Raw genomic sequence first — 12585 nt, 5'->3', positions numbered from 1 at the left:
GCAGGCTTTGCGTCGATTTCCGGTGCAAGGACTGGGATACTCTTCAGGTTTTTGGGGGTTTTTGCTGGGTTTTCGGACGCCCCGGAAACAATGCTTTGAAATCCTGGGTGTGCAGGACAAAGTCACAGGGGCTGCTTCGAATTGGTGGGCGACGCATGGAAATTTCTGTGTCGATTCCTCTCAGGAAGTCGGGCTGCATCGTTCCGGTTTGGCTTTGCGTCCATCCAGTGGACAGTGCATCAAATTTCCAGTCGCAACACTGGCATTGCGTCGTTCTCCTCTTCCGGAAATCAGGCTGCGTCAATCCGGTTCGGTGTGCGGTGATCTTCTCACCGCGATGCAGACTGTATGTCTTTTCTTGCAGGCTGTGCATTGATTTTTGCCGCACAAGGAGTTCTTTCGCAGGAATGAAGTCTTTTTGGTCCTGAGACTTCAGGGAACAGGAGGCAAGCTCTATCTAAGCCCTTGGAGAGCACTTCTCAACACAGCCAGAAGACAGCAAGGCAGCAGGGCAACAGCAGGGCAGCAGTCCTTTGCTGAAGAGCAGTCAGGTGAGTCCTTTGGGCAGCCAGGCAGTTCTTGGCAGGTTGCAAGTTCTGGTTCAGGGATTCTTCACCAGTGGTATTTTGTCCAAAAGTGTCTGAAATGGTAGGATCAGCGACCCTGCTTAAATACCCAAATATGCCTTTGAAGTGGGGAGACTTCAAAGAGTGGCTTAGAAGTGCACATGGTCCCCTTTCAGTTCCATCCTGTCTGCCAGGGTCCCAGTAGAGGGTGTGGAAGTCCTTTGTGTGAAGGCAGGCTACTGTCCTTTGAAATTTGAGTGTTAGGCCCCCACCCTTATAGCCCATGAAAGCCCATTTAATTTGCAGATGTGTGCAAGTGTGACTGAGCATCCTGTGTTTGGAGTTGTCTGGGTGAATGCACAAGGGGGCTGTCAACTAAACCTAGCCAGATGTGGATTGTAAGGCACAGAAGGATTTAAGTGTAGAGAAATGATCACTTTCTAAAAGTGGCATTTCTAGAATAGCAATATTAAATCCAACTTCACCAATAAGCAGGGGTTTCTATTACCATTCTCACCAAACTAAATATGACCTGGCTACTGCTTTCAGATCAGAATCTACCACTCAAACAGTGTATGAGGGTAGTCCTAATGCTATCCTATGAAAGGAGCAGGCCTCGCAGCAGTGTAAAACGAATTTAGGAGCTTTACGCTATGAGGACATGTAGAACACACATGTTCATGTCCTGCCTTTTACCTACATAGCACCCTGCCCTATGGGCTGTCTAGGGCCTACATTAGGGGTGACTTATATGTAGAAAAAGGGGAGTTTAAGGTTTGGTAATTACTTTAAAATGCCAAGTCGAAGTGGCAGTGAAACTGCACACACAGGCCCCGCAACAGCAGGCCCGAGACATGGTTAGGGGGCTACTTATGTGGGTGCACAACTAGTGCTGCAGCCCACTAGTAGCATTTCATTTACAGGCCCTGGGCATATGTAGTGCACTTGGCCAGGGACTTACAAGTACATTAAATAAGCCAATTGGGTATGAGTAAACATCACCATGTTTTAAGGAGAGAGCATATGCACTTTAGCACTGATTAGCAGTGGTAAAGTGCGCAGAGTCCTAAAGCCAGCACAAATGAGGTCAGAAAAAAAAAGGTGGAGGAAGGCAAAACATTTGGGGGTGACCCTGCAGAAAGGCCATTTCCAACAGCCACCTACGGTTATGCTCTCAATTACACTAAAACAGATTCTTTAAGATAACAGTTGTAATTCCCTCTGCTCCGGCACACTAACGCAGGTTCTTCATAAGGAAACATCGGCATATTCTCATGGATGCTTATTATCGCTCCACCAAACACACGGTTGCCCCTCTATGGATCTAAAGAAATGACTCCCATTTGTTAGTTCATTAGAACAAAACTCCTAGCATGTCAGTGCCATATCCTTCTGTTCAATAGAAAACTCCTGCTTTGAGAGTTTCTTCTTCTAAACAAAAAACTTTAAAATATAGGCACATTCAACATGGCACTCACTCTGTAACACTTCAGTTCCTCCAGTTCCACCATTGGTGCCATTGTGGGAGCAGTTCCAATGAAATCACAGTGATCCCTTTCAGCTTTGTGGGCGGTGTTCCGTCAGGAGAGAGAAGGAGAGAGAAGGACATCCTTAGATTGACCGGGCCATCCAAGGGGTCACAAATACATCTCTAAATAAGCCCCTACAATTCTCAAGACACATAAGAGAATACCATAATTACATGTCTGTAACTAAAATTTCAAAACCATTGCATGTCACTCGGCTCCCTTCTTAAACAATCTGCCGTCATTTAAAACTTTTAATCACTGCAGAGTATGGGCACTAATTGGTAAGCCTTGGTTTCTAAACTTCAGAAATCTTTAAATGATTTTCAGTTCTGCAGATGAAGTAGCAACATTTTAATTTATAAATAATCCCAAGATAAAAGAGTAATGTGGAATTACCAAAACTCTGATGCTGAGTAAAGATAACATCTGTACAGAATGTTGATTATGCTGAAGTAATTGGAGTAATTTTAGAAATTCAGCTGTATCTTTGACTCCCACTTACCAATTATTACACAATTACACAATTATTCCTTCTCTCAATATTAATGGTGATTTGGGCTAAAAAATCCTACAGTGAGAACACATTTAGAGAGTGCAAGTGGCTACGCAAGCTTGTTATTTCTGTTCTGCTGCACTTAGCACTGTTTTTAGCAAAAAATGCATTCTCGCTTCCATTTGGACAAGAGGGTTTTATCCCATAAAAATAGCTCTAAATGCCAGCAGTAAGTTGGAGGAAAATCCTACCCCAAGAGCACATTTATGGGCATATTTTCAAGCACCAACCCCAGCCTTGCGCCACCCTAGTATAATTTTTTTCGCTAAGGTGGCTTTAAGGAGGCCTGCGCCAGGCATAATGTATTTAAGGGGTGCGTTCCTCCGCAGGGAGGCCTGAAAAAATGGCACAGTGAAACTGATTTCACAGCACCATGTTGTCCATCATTTTTAATGTCTGCCCAAGGTAGACGTTAAAGTGATGCTCCTGTATTGGGCTTTGGGCCCCCCTGTGCTTTGCTGCAGTAGTGCCAAAATTGTTGGCACTAGTGCACCAAAAATGTGGCCTCTGTGTGGTAACAACTGCCGTCTTGTGCTGTATTGTATAATAATAATGGTGTCATTAGTAGGATGGGAGGGCCACAAGGAAAGTGGCACATCGGACCGAGGTGCCACTTTCTTGTAAATATGCCCCTTACCGGGCATGGGTGGATGCTCGCACTTGCTATTCATGTTCTGCTGCATTTAGTGCTATTTCTTAGTGTAAAATGCATCCTCACATCCATTTTGGATAGAAGTTGGAAATTTTGCTCTAACAAATACTGCTAAAGACAGAATTACTCTTCTTGCATATTTCAAGCATAATCTTGCAGAATGCTTAGGTAATTCTGCATTATCATGTTACACAGAATTCCACCAGTTATGCTGATTTCTAGTAAATATCCTAATCAGTGCTCTGGCCACTGCAGGCACATTCACGATCCTCAGAGGTATGGCCTCTAGGTAGCAAGTGTCATGATCCACCTAGACCAGGATGAACCTGTTGCCCAGGGCAGTCTTGGGGTCAGGGAATGGACAATGTTGATACCCACTCTCTCTAAAGGGTTGCTTGCAATAGGAAGTGGGGGCAGGGGAGCCTTCCACTTTTCCCCTGATGTCCCACTGGCCTGGCAGGTAGGACAAGATCTTCAGAATGCATTTAGGATAAATTTAAAAGTAGGTGACGTGCCTGGTAAAGGTCTTGGTTTCCCCAGATATCCAGCCAGGGGTACATCATGCATCAAACATGAAAGGAAGACCCTGTAGTACTGGGGGGGGGGCAAGAATACACTGGTTGCATCAGGCTCAAGGATGTTAGGCTTACTATACAGGTGATCATATTCTGAGTAAATCAAATGATAGATAAAGTGTCACCAGCTGCCTGGGCCTCAGCCTGTTGTCGTGGGCCCTCAAGAGTAGGGCACTCTTTTTGGTGTTTTCAAAACTCTACCCAGGATGCCCCTCTTCAGCTTTCCAGCAGGCCAGCTCACATAGATTCCTTCAGGACGGCAATGTCCGTAACTTTGGGCTCTGGTTGTCAACCACTAGTTTAGCTTCATCTTGCACCATGGTTGCTTTGGGAAAGGGTTTCCCAAGCCTTCTACCCTTCCTCTTTTTGGCAGGTACCTGGGCCATTTTTTCAGGCTCCAGGGCCTCTTGAATTCTGTCTCTACCTACCATTGACCCTGGGGTCAGGCACACCCACTCAAGCAACCCTAACATCTCCAGGTGGGACTGAACATCCACCTCCATCCAGATGGCATGCTTCATTTTTTTCCAAGCACACAAACAACAGGCATGGCTGGGCTGGGAGCTACACTTAAGGAATCTGACACCCCCTCACTTAAAGGGGACCAGAGCCAATAGATTGTGACTCTCATGGTTGCCTGCTACTACAACATGTGGAATAAATTAGGGTTTAACTGCTCTGAGGAACTAGTTGACACCTGACAGTAGTCATACTGGCTTCTATGTCTCTCAGAGCCTCCACTCACTTCCCATTGATGGTGATCCACTTTCTATACTTGATAGTATTGTTAGGCATAAAAGCCTTTGATATCATCTCTCTGTCACTTAGGGACACTAGGGTAACTTTTGCACTTCCCCCTTACTAACTGGGGCAACCTCCCCCCAAGCACTGCACTAGCCAGCCCCATTGTGTGCCCTCCAAGTTGGAGGCTGCAGATTTGTAGGACTCTGTTGTGCCTGTATCTATAGCGCTCATAGCATTTAGGGGAAAACAATCTTAAGGATTTTTTTTTTATGAAAATGACCTTTTCTCTGGTCAGGGTGGACTGGAAATCCTTCCAATCGGAACAGTTTTTTTGACCTTTCGAGGAATCCTTGTTTTTTTTTTCTTTCTCTACCTTTTTCTTATGGTGTGGACCCTGTCCACCTTTTTGATGATCCCCCTAAAGCCTTCTTGTAGACCCTGCTGCTGAGCTTGCAGTCTGCCTCTTTGACAAGCTTCTTTATCTACCAGTTATTTATGCACCTCTGGAAAACAACCACTGAAAGAATTCTCATTTTCAGTCAATGTGTACAGCTCATTGTAATCAATCAAATGACTACCCTTCATCCAACCATCTAGTGTCTGGTGATAGTAATCCACATAATCTAACCAAGACTGGTGGTGTAGCTTGTAGCTGTCACTGAACTTCAACCTATATTTTTCAGGATGAGGCCATACTTCCTGACAGCTTTCTTCTTAAATGGGTACTTCATCCCATCACCTTTTCCTAGGGCCAATAGTGAGTCCCTCCCCTCATGATGCATACGCCTCCAGACACTGGCTCATCAGTCCTACTCAGGGACCCCATGCACCTCAAAAGTGACACCATATGCCTCAAACCACTTGTCTATGCCATTGTTCTGTGCGAGCCAATCACTTGAATTCGAGGTATTCCGACGGGGCAATGACAATTCCCCAGTACCGGTGAGGACTAACATGACCACGATGAACAGAACATTGCCCTCTCGTAAGTCCTCAAGGAGAAGGGGGTTTTGGGAAGAGAAAAAGAGAAAATACCAGGTTCTGCTTCGTGAACTACTAAATCAGACTGCTGGACCCTGAACTGAGTGTTGTGTTGGGCGCCAGGCCTTCTGATACTGATCAAAAAACTGGGTCCTTGGTTTTTAGGACTCTGAGCTGCAAAATAATTTCTCCATTAATAAATTGAACTTGCATAAACTTTGGAATACAATGTGTATAATTAACAAGCATTGGTTTTTGCAAACTTGATATTCAAGAAAATACCCAAATAGGTCTGAATGTTGCAAGCAAAAACATCTCACTGCAATTGAGCTCTTGGATGTGCTATTGTACCAACAACAGCGATCCACCGCAACAAAATTAGGAACCAGATCTTTGGGGATATGCACCCTCCTGTCTCCAAAGAATGCTGGATTTTGCTGCTGCCACTGCTGTTGAACCCTGAGACTTGTTTTGCTTTCAGATCCAACTCCTTTAGACTTACTTCATTAGCCAGCAGACATTTATTTTCCTGCCAGGCCCCCTGGGAAGTTGCCTCCTCCATAGAGGTCTCTATTTTTGCAGCTGCCTCCTCCATTCTGAGTTTCTCCAACTGCAGCCTGAACTCTGTTTCAGCCCTTTTGTTTTCCTGCTCCTTGGGAGGCAGGTTGTGGGAAGACATACTGCTCCATGCTATGGCAGGGGACCTCATAGATGTGGGCAAGCTGTCCTCATAGACCACGGCCAGAGAAATGTCTTTCTCCTTCTTTAATATTTCCTCACATTCTCAGCTTCCTCCTGCTACTGTGCTATTTAAAGAAAGTTGTGGTACTCTTTCAGGACTCTAAGGGCTTTTTGGAGGTCCTGATTATTTGAGTTCCTGGTTGCTGATAGCTCACTTTCCCTGCAAAATATTTTCTTCTCCGCCACAGTGTAGCTCTCCAGGATGCTAAGATCTATTTCCATGGCTGCAGGCAGAAGGTGCAGTGAAAATGGAATGAAAGTTGGAAAGGGGAAATAGCCAACCAATTAGAATTTTTTTTAAAAGGTTGTAGCTAATGTCAGATTATTTATATGAGATTTTTGCTTTCTACAACTCACTGAGGGGCACTGCACAAACACAAGTACTGTATCTCACCACTGAATACCAATGTATGAATTGTGGTTATTGGTTGAGGGTATGGAAGCCCCATTCAGGCAACAGCCACAGTCCTTGTCAGGAAGAACCACTAAAAATGTCAGCAAATCAACCTGTGCTTAACTCTCTAGTAGTTTGGCACACATTAATCAGCCCTAACATAGAGGCAATGTGTAAAGAATGTTTTGCAGCACAACAACAGCATCAAGTGAGAATCTCCCTTTGCTGGACATTGCTGGCTGTTGGTGTTGCACAAAGGACAGGTCTTACTAGAACTTTGCATTTGCAGTCATTGCACACGGCAGAATCTTGTGTGAATTGGCCTGTTTGCTGTTGTGAAGAGCCCAAACCTCAGAATTTCACCTTTTCTGCTTCAAAGGAGCAAAAACGAATGCTGCCAAGGACCTTTGGGGCACTTTCCGAGGACCAGGAACTCACTCCAGCAGAAGTCCCCAATTCTAAGACAGGTCTAGTTGCAGGCCTAGTTGCTCCAGGATTTTAAATTTATATTGCAATTTGTTAGAGTGTAAATATTATCTCTATCTGCTCCCAGTTCAACTGTATCACTTATTAAGTGTGATAAAGTAACCCATTGTTAGTCAATGGGAGGGATAGGCCTTTACAACAGAAAAACATGACTTTAGGGGTTTTTCACTGCTAGGACACGTAACACTCAAATATACATTCCCTATGTTTTAAATACAATGCACCCTGCCCTATGAGCATTTAAAGCTCACGTTGAGTGACCTATATGTATACAAAAGGAAGGATTGAGATTGGCAAAAAGATTCTTTTGCCTGGTCTAACTGGCAGTTCAAAACTGCACCACTGGATGAAGTGGCAGGACTGAGACATGTTTTAAAATGGTACTTCTAGTGGGTAGTACAATGAGTGCTCCAGACCCACTAGTAACATTTAATTTACAGGCCCCGGTTACATGTAGTACCATTTACCAGGGATTTACAAGTAAATTATATGTGCCAATTAGGGGTAGGCAAATTTACTATGTTTAAGAGAGAGAGCACAAGCACTAGTTAGCAGTGTTAAAGTACACAGTCCTAAAACAAACAAAAAGAAAATTAGCAAAACTAGACGAGTGAAGATAAAACGTTGTGGGGACTACTAAATCAAAGATATGATTGTGGAGAAGTGTGGCACAATGGTTAGAGTGGCAGACCCTGAAGCAGAGATCTGGCTCAAGACCAGGGTTCAAGTCCCGCTTCGGCAGATCTTGGGCTCAATTCTTTTGGACCAGCTAATTCTTGCCTCGGTGCCTAATCTAATTAATGGGTCTAACTCTGCAACTCTGGGCAATAGCTTGCTTAATCTCCACAACGGCCCCACCAGCGCTTGGATCCCTGGCTTCACCCTGGGGGTGCCCAGGAGTTGGCACCTCACAGGGAAAAGCCAGGAGGGGTTCCATAGCGGTATGAGTACAGCGCCTTGAGACCCTAACGGGTGAGTAGTGCGCCATACAAGTGCAAAGTTTAAAGATATCAGGTTTAATACTTCCCCACTCTCAAGGATCTTTTGTTTCCCATCTGGAAGGAATACACCTCACACAACAGGATAGCCATTTTCAGTCATATAATCTTACACACTGACAGAGAGGCACATTTGGTTTTGTCAGAAAATGGGCAACATTCAAGAATAGTAACTTTAAATCTGAATTTAACATTAAAAAGGGTTTTGAATTGCAATTCATATGAGTGGAAGATGTTTTTCTCTACCTGCTCCCAAACTGAAGTTCTCACTGATTATGTGTAGTAACATAAACCCTTATTAATCTATAGGGAGGGGCCTTGCTGCGATGAAAAACGGTTTAGGAGTTTTCCACTGTCGGTACATGTAAAATGTAGGTACACATGTCCTACTCTTTAAATACTATGAACCCTGCCCTATGAGCTGGGAGGGCCTACCTTAGGGGAGACTTTCTGTGTAGTAAACAGTAAGGCTGAAATGGCAAGTTACAACTGCACAACAGGCTGTAGTGGTGAACCTGATATATGTTTCACAGTGCTGCAGTATTGGGAGGCACAATGTGTGCCTCAGCCCACTTGTAGCATTTGTTTTACAGGCCCTGGGTACATGAAGTACCATATACTAGGTGCTTATAAACAAATTAAATGTGCCACTTTTGCCATGTTTAAGGGAGAGAGCATAAGCACTTTACCACAGGTTAGCAGGGTTAAGGTGCAGAGAGACCTAATGCCAAAAAAAGCGGTTCAGCAAAAATAGGGTAGTGAAGTCAAAAAGTATGGGGAATTATACATTCCTAATGTCAGGTCCAACAGGACTGCACAACAGTAATGTGACAGTATCTTCAATAACTCAAGAATAAGTACTCTTTGTAATCTGTCACAGACCTTAACATTTAACTGAATGGTGCAACTCCAATTATTTTAAAGAACAAAAACCTACACCAACCCAAAGGTGGTTTGCTTCATTATAGCGAACCTTATAACACCAACTCTCTCTTGGGGTTCCTGTGTGGGCTACTACCCTCTTAGGAGGGCAGATCTTCAAGTGATACCAAGTCAGGAGACTACCTTTTTTTTGAGGGTCGATGTGGGTGTCTAATAGAGTTAAATCTGAAGAGAGGACAAACAGAACTGTTAAAGCTACCTCCTGGTGGACGCAATGTTATTCCCGTTCCAGGTGGTATAAAATAAAAAGAAAGTGAGACTTAAGCTTTATTTTAAATAACTAAACTAAAACAGCTACAAATTTGCCACAAATTGCTCAAACCTGAAAATAATTTTGAACCACCACACTTATCTAATTTTATAAATAACAGAACTTGTTTCCACTTTCGCTATTGTAAGTGCGTTATCATTAAACCAATTTTCTAAATCATTTAGGCAACGCAGACTGCACATATCCTAAAAAAACTCGTGTTCAACCTTCTCTTACTTAGTCAAGTCGGCATGCAGAGCCCCAGTAGGTTCACCATGATTTTTCCGACATGAACGGACAGACATCAATAATTCTTCTGAAACAAGTGCATGAACCCTTCTTCCAGAGAACAAAGATAACAGGAAAGCCATTTGATTCGGCCATTCACATCAGCGTGAAATCTACTGCATGTCCACTGGACTGTCATTTTGTTCAGGTTCACTGAGTGGTCATGTTTTTCAGATAAAGGCCGAATTCAAAGGTAACTCAGTTTCATTTAATTTCATTTCATTTCAAACTTGTTTTGTAATGCTTCATATTAGCCAACTATATGTATGAGTTTGCTCTGCCTCACTTTTACTTTGCAGTATGTATCAAGCTAATCTAGACGTACTTTCTTTGACATGGTTGTTCTTTAAAATTTGCTTGAAATAATGGTTTAGAAGTTTCAAAATATATACCTAAAGTGCCAAGTATTCCTTTCATCCAGAACAATAGTATCGCTGTACTACAGCCAAATAATGCTAATGTTAATTAAAATTGGTAAATGTGAACTGGATTTTACAGCACTGACATTAATGTATCTCTATATCAGACCCTCCATGGTATTTTGGCGTGGAATAGAATTTTTGGCAGCACACAATTGCATTTTCCTCTCTGATAGATTGATTTTCATAAATATAGCAAGTATCATACTTTCGAGGCTTACAAACATTTGGGCCCATATTTATACTTTTTGACGCTAAACTGCGCTAACGCAGTTTAGCGTCAAAAAATTTAGCGCCGTCTAACGCCATTCTGAAGCACCATGCGGGCGCCGTATTTATGGAATGGCGCAAGCAGACCGGCGCTGCCTGGTTTGCGTGGAAAAAAACCACGTACACCAGACAGCGCCGGCGTAGGGGGAAAATGGCGTATGGGCGTCTTAAAATGGGGCAAGTCAGGTTACGTCGAAAAAATCGTCGTAACCCGACTTGCGCCATTTTTTTTCGACGCCCATCCCCCATCAACATGACTCCTATCATTGTAAAGATAGGAGTCATGCCCCCTTGCCCAATGGCCATGCCCAGGGGACTTATGTCCCCTGGGCATGGTCATTGGGCATAGTGGCATGTAGGGGGGCACAAATCAGGCCCCCCTATGCCACAAAAAATAAATAAAAAAATACTTACCTTAATGTCCATGGGATGGGTCCCTCCGTCCTTGGGTGTCCTCCTGGGGTGGGCAAGGGTGGCAGGGGGGGTCCCTGGGGGCAGGGGAGGGCACTCTGGGCTCATTTTGAGCCCACTTGTCCCTTAACGCCATCCCTGACCCAGGCGTTAAAAAGCGGCGCAAATGCGCCGTTTTTGGCCACGCCCACTCCCGGGCGTCTCTTTTGCCCGGGAGTATAAATACCACGTAAAGGCCTGGGAGTCATTTTTTAAGACGGGAACGCCTCCCTTGCATATCATTAACGCAAGGAAGGGGTTCACGCTAAAAAATGACGCACACTCCGGGCACTTTGGCGCCCGAAGCGTCTAACGCCACAGTATAATATGGCGTTAGTTGGTTGTTAGTTCTGCGTCGAATTTGCGTCGAAAAAAACGACGCAAATTCGGCGCAACCAGAGTATAAATATGGCCCTTGGTACACAAGGACCAATTTGACTAGGTTTGCGCTATCCATACCTACATACAGGCACATTCCTACTAATGGGTGCTGATTTACTACTTTTGGGAATTCACCGACACTCCCAGTAGCAATCCTATAAAGCTGTGCCATGGCACAACTTCTCGGGAGCGACCTCTGGAAATGTCATCTGCCGTGTTCGACAACTTCGAAATTTACATAATGTTCAATTCTGCCCTGGAGATATGCAGTCCAAAGAGCAATTGCACGTTTTTCTTTCCTTCATGGGGATTTTTTTCCTATGGAGAAACCACTAAACCAACTCCAGGTTTTGAGTCAAGGGTTTTACTTTCTTCCACAGAAGGGGATATCTCCAGCTGCTTGGTGGAGTAAATTCTGATTATGTTCGAGGGGAGGGGAGCTGAATTTGAGTATGCGAATCGAAACAAGCTCACAAGTTTGTGTTCAAGCACAAAATCTCAAGGAAAAAACTCCCTTGATGCATCCATGCCTCATCATATGTTTTTCGACACCACTGGCAGAGAAATTTCCAGTAGTAAAAAAATTCGTTTGTCAGTTCTGGGCAGTTGTAAATTAAGACATGTTTAGCCGTAAACATGATTATAGCCCAAAAAATATATTCGTGAATAGCTGAAGTTGTTATGTTTTCATTTGTGGTAATATTATAAAACCTGGGTCAGGTTGAACACAGCAGTATCTCTCTTCTATCCAAATGCAGGCAGTCTGTAACACTCGTCTTCACCCATAAAATAATCAAATTCCTGATTTCTTGACACCTCTGTTCCCGCACATGAAAAAACTATAGGCCGTGTGCACTCGTCAAAAACTCTTTATCCAGAGCCATTCCTGCCCTTTATTCCAAGTAGCCCATGCCTGCGTGTCCACCAGGACTCCATGCCATGTCTGGCTAGGTAGTTATTTTGATTTAGCTAGCACATTCCATAACATCTAGACAAACTATTTTTGCCCCATGTCTGCCCTCTGTCCAGAACACCCCAGTAAAACATTGACGGCGGGTGTCTGCTATAGAATTCAAAACAAGCACCCTCAATTTGTAGCTGGATGTCTTGATAAAGTATTATTCACTTTCACCAATTACTTTTTAAATATCGTGCTTCTTGCTCGTTTTGTTGTTTGTTTGCTAGTTTAGCCATTTCTAATAGTTTTAAAGAAGAGGTTGTTTTGTTAAAGGTCCCAGCAGGCTGGATAGTTATGATGACCTAGTTGGAATGTAACTTTTTAAACTGCTGATCACACAAACCCATGTTTCCTGGTGTAATCTGAGGCAGGAGGTTTGCAGTAGCTGGATTCACACAGGAGCAATCT

This window comes from Pleurodeles waltl, chromosome 2_1, assembly GCF_031143425.1.
Source record: "Pleurodeles waltl isolate 20211129_DDA chromosome 2_1, aPleWal1.hap1.20221129, whole genome shotgun sequence".
NCBI classification, from domain to species: Eukaryota; Metazoa; Chordata; class Amphibia; order Caudata; family Salamandridae; genus Pleurodeles; species Pleurodeles waltl.
The sequence above is the reverse complement of the archived record's forward strand: the minus strand, read 5'-3'. Positions refer to the sequence as shown.